The following is a 4,868-nucleotide window of genomic DNA, read 5'->3' on the forward strand; positions in this document are numbered from 1 at the left end:
CATCTTGTTGTCCTGCAATAATTATTTATTATAAACAAGTAATGATTCGATACGTCGGTATAAAAGATAAAACCCAACATGTATATTTGTGCAAAATTCTTGTTATTCATCTTCACATTGATTGAGTCATATCGGACTCATCAGTTTTCAAAGTGTATATACTTGTAAAAGAATATAAAAGGAGAGCAAACGCATCTAACTTGATATGTGTTGATAGGCCAACCGACTTTGAAAGTTTTCCTAGGAGTGTCATTAATATATTTAATTAAAGTATTAATTCTTGTGGCTTTTCATCTTTGGAGAAATAGTAAACCAAAAGTGTCAAAATAATATATACATCCAGAAGTTGGTGATGCCCAACAATTTCATAGTTCCACCAAATGAGAAATAAGAACTCAGTGTATGTGTCACATACCAAATTGGTAGAGGTGATATAATATGGGTTGGTTGGGTTGGATTGGGTGATGGGTTAGAATGGATATGGGTTAGGATGGGTATGAGCTATGATGAGTTTTTAAAATAACGGGTCAGAATGGGTATGGGTCAAGATGGATAAAGTTAATCTATCTTGACCAAGTAAAGGTTAAAAGGCAAAGGGTTTCAAAAACCCTTCAAAAAAATATTCAAGAAATTTAATAAAAAATTAATAACTCAAAATATAAATAAAAAACGCAAATAGTAAAATAACTAAATTGTCTCTTCCATCGTCCTCGTTCATTAAAAAAAACCGGCTTTGTCTCGGTTCAGCTTCGGATTTTTTAGTTTTTTTTCGCTTCGGTTTTGATTTTTTCCATTTCAGTCGGTTTTGGTATATGTTCGGTTCCAATGATTTTGGTTTCGATTTCTCGGTTCTTTCTATTCGGTTCTGTGGGTTTTGTTTGAAATAAAACTGGATAAAGCTTGTTTTAGTCAATTCTAACCCATAAATAAACCCATTTTAACCTATAACTAAAAGTCACTAGCATTTTTCCAACCCAACTTAACTTTCTTGCAAAATTCTTTTGATCCATCCGGACCTATTTTAATTTTAAAAGTTATCCAAATTGACCCAGCACAACCTATTTGGGTTTCTTTTGCCACCCTTACAAATAGGTTTGCAAACAACAAGAACAATAACTCTGGGTTAGGTTCGAAAAAATAATAAAGTGCATATATAATTGAAATCTCATCCATCTATAGAAGTATTTCATTGCTTAATATGTGTAAGTTTTTGTTTACACTGGTAAGGAAATTTATTTGGTTTAGCATGTGCCTTCAAACACTTGAGATAGGATATGTTGAGCAGTGGTTTCCTAAGCGTGAGAGTCATAAATAGAATAATGCATTTGAGCATAACGTTAAACACGATTGGGGACTTTATTTGTTGGTGCTTTGGTTTAATCTGATAAAAATACCAACAATTGCAGTGTGAACTAGTTTATCTATTAATGAATGTGACTTTTATCATTTGAAAAGACAGTTCCCGGTTTGATGTGTTGCAAAACACTTTGTTTTTCCTTGCGTTTTGTATTTGTTTTTGACTAAATACTTAGCCATTTTATTAATTTTTAGTTTTTATTTAAGGGAGAGCGGAAATCGAGGCTAAATCATGGAAGAAGCGTGCACGCGAGAAAAGACAAGGAAAAGAAAACAAATAATCAAAAAGAAGAAAGCCATGTCTTATAGCGTTGCTAAGATCGAAGGAGCTATCTTTGAGACGCGCCAGGATGTTGAATATAATCAAAAATGAGTCGCGACTAATTTGTCTTCCGTGCATCGACAGGGGCCTTAGACCCATCTTCGAGACGCGCTACGATCCCTGAATCCGAAAAACAACCATAAAATCGAATATAAATACGTTTGTTTGATTCCATTCGATATTTTTCACTTCCAGCCGTCATAACTGCATATTCTAGACGATTTTGGAGTGGAGAAGCTGATTGGGATCAACAACTGAAGCCAGGAGTCTGAAACCGGGTCGATCACAATCATTTGGATTATGTTTCTTTAACTTCTTTGTTTTTCCTTATTTCTAGACATCATGTTTATGAACTATTCGATTTGTTTTCTTCTTTTTAACATGATTTTTGGCAAGATTTTATAACTACCTAGGTTTTGATGAATAATTGTTGAGTTTGGGATATTTTCTCGGTTTATGGATTTTATTGTTGGATATATGTTAATGTAAAGAATCTTTTACAACTGATCTTATGTGTATGCTTATTTGGATTTGATTAATTGTTAATCTTTGTTCCATATTCTTTTTTTTCAATGTCTTTCGGTTATAGTTTGCATATTTATGCCGCTTAATGTGTGTTTGTGATTGCTTTATGGTTTGCTAGACGTCATAACGTATAGGAACTTTAATTGATAATTGATGATTTGTTAGAGCTATGTATTTTACCTGTCTTGATAGCAAAAAGGTAATTGATAGTTGGGTAGTGCTTGAGGTTAGGTGTTTAGGAGCAAATTCTTTGAGAGGAGGTTTATGTAATTTCCTAGTGTCTTTGTTATTCAATGTCTTATTAGTTGTCCTTGGATTGCCCCTTGCAATTCCAGGTGTATTATCACACACCCTTTAGGGTTTTCTTTTAGGTCACACCTAGAAAATGATAAGAGATCTGGTAGGTTGTCGAAGGGTGTCGTAGTATAAGATTATGGTACCATCATAGTTTCCATAGCAAAGAGAAATCCAATAGTCACAATTAGGAATTTTGACTTGTGTAGTGCTTTTCCCATTCTTGAATTCTTCTAATTTAGTTTTTGTTAATGGCTCGTGGGTTTGATATCCGAACTTCCATTAGTCTTTACTACACTTGGTATGTATACTTGCCTCTCATTGTGGTCTAGTATAGGGGTTTTTCAAAGTTTAACTAGAATGTCTAGGTAAGTTTTCATTTAGCTTTTTTAGACCATATCTATCACTTGATTAGAGTGTGGGTACGTAGAAACAAAAGATCCAAAACCCATCGATAAAATACATTAGAAACAACAATTATTAATTAACACAATCAAACAAATAGTAATATAACCAAGAAATTTTACGATCCAAAAGCATTAACATGTTCTAGAGCTTCTTTGAAATAAGGAACGTCTTTAACTTCGAGAAAGACATATGCTTCCACTCCACTACCTTTAGCATCATCCATCAAATATGCCGAGTGATTAATTGGTATGATCCCAGGGGCTGCCCAAATGGGTTTTCCAAAACCGAAGTCAGCTTCATAAAAAGGAAACCTACACCAACTAGTTACAATTACCGCATTAGTAGACTCACGAATATTAGTCAAACTTGACAGCGAATTCAATACCATCACTTGCCCATCTTCACGATTGTGATACCCCTTCGATAAGTCAGTTACCGCTTTCTTGACAGTATCACTTAAAGGATCTGTCAAATCTTCGATTGCTTCAAGAGTCTTACATTCCGTGGCACACAACGCGATGAGATTCCCACAAGAATCTTTGGGTATCAAGGATCCCATTTTTTCTCTTAAGTTTATTGCCTGAATGAGTATAGACTCTCTTTGAGATTTGTATATTGCTACATCAGCTACCATGAAAGCTTTCCAAATGATTGCCGCTACCAATTGCACCTTTGACCATCGTCGGGTGCTGTTTGTTCCCTTCGCTTTCAAGCTTGATATCATGCTCTCATTAAATGAAAGCCTAAGCCTGGTATGCTGGTTCAATATGTCATCGTTCATAGGCTGCACTGGAAATGAACTAATACCACGAGCAGAAACCAGGCCCAACAAATTCGACCTCATTTTGTTCGCGGTTCGTAGCGGCCCATTCATTTATGATTGTACATAAAGTGGAAGCATCAGCAATCTTGTGCTTTGCATTTACACCAACTGCTACACCTCCACACTCAAAGGTGGTTATTTGAGTTACGAGTAGCGGGTCACTTTGTTGATGTGCAACCCCTATTTTGGATGGAATGAATTCATCGATGAAGTTATCTTTCTCTTCGGAAACAAGGAAATCTTGAAGTGTGGCATTAACTGTAGCGTGTATAAACTCGGCACCTTGGTCATTGCAATCAACTGTGCGAGTTTCTTCAATATATCTGCCCGCAAGCGGGTATAATCGTGTTAAGGTTTTTCCTAGCGAGTTTTCAAGCTGGGCAACTAAGTTTGGGCCCTGATTGCTATTAGCCCGGAAGAATAGAACAACGCCTACATCAAGGTCAGCGATAAACTCATCAATGAAGCCCAACTTGTAGTGAGAGAGTGTCGGATGAGTTTGAACAAAGGGTGGTATAAATTTGCGGGATTTTATTTCAATCTTAATTGATATCGCCATTGAATAACAAATAAATGATTGGGATGCATCCTCTAAATCTTGTAACCTACTATTTATAATACCAAATGCTTCACTATTACGTTGTGTGGACTGATTTTTTTTTATTTAGACAGCCTCATGATACAAAATTAATTAGTATGAAAAAGATATTCGGAGATTTAATAATCCTTTTGTCTTTTTATCGGCCATTATTAAACAAATTACACATAATTATTTGTGCCTTCCTTTAGAATATTTTGCCAAAAGCATGCATTGTGAATGGGTTTCCAATATTATGTTAAAATACGCTGACAGTTTTTGACTTCCCATTTCTAATTTTATATCCTCTACTTTTTGGATGTTATTTCACAATGGCTTATAAAAAAACCTAATAATAAGCAACTTTACGTTTTGGTCTCAAATGTTACTGTTTGATTTTACAGATGTGGGTTTGTGTTTCTAACAAAACAATAAATATTTGTCCCATTTTATTAAATTAATAAGCGAATTGCTATTTTGACCACTATGATTTCTCCTTTATATCTCATTTAGTCTAAAATGAGAACTTATGGCGAATTAACCCCTAAATTTGAATTTGGTTG

At 34.8% G+C, this 4,868-nt stretch overlaps 1 pseudogene; it reads right to left on the reverse strand.

Moving 5' to 3' along the window:
- Window positions 1-3,011: 3,011 nt before the first annotated feature.
- LOC143603165 (vinorine synthase-like) lies at window positions 3,012-4,287 on the reverse strand (annotated as a pseudogene).
- Between the last annotated feature and the right edge of the window lie 581 nt (window positions 4,288-4,868).

Source organism: Bidens hawaiensis, unplaced genomic scaffold (genome assembly GCF_021521415.1).
Source record: "Bidens hawaiensis isolate Kalapana, Puna unplaced genomic scaffold, B.hawaiensis_p1.1 tig00060917_1, whole genome shotgun sequence".
In the NCBI taxonomy this organism is placed as follows: Eukaryota; Viridiplantae; Streptophyta; class Magnoliopsida; order Asterales; family Asteraceae; genus Bidens; species Bidens hawaiensis.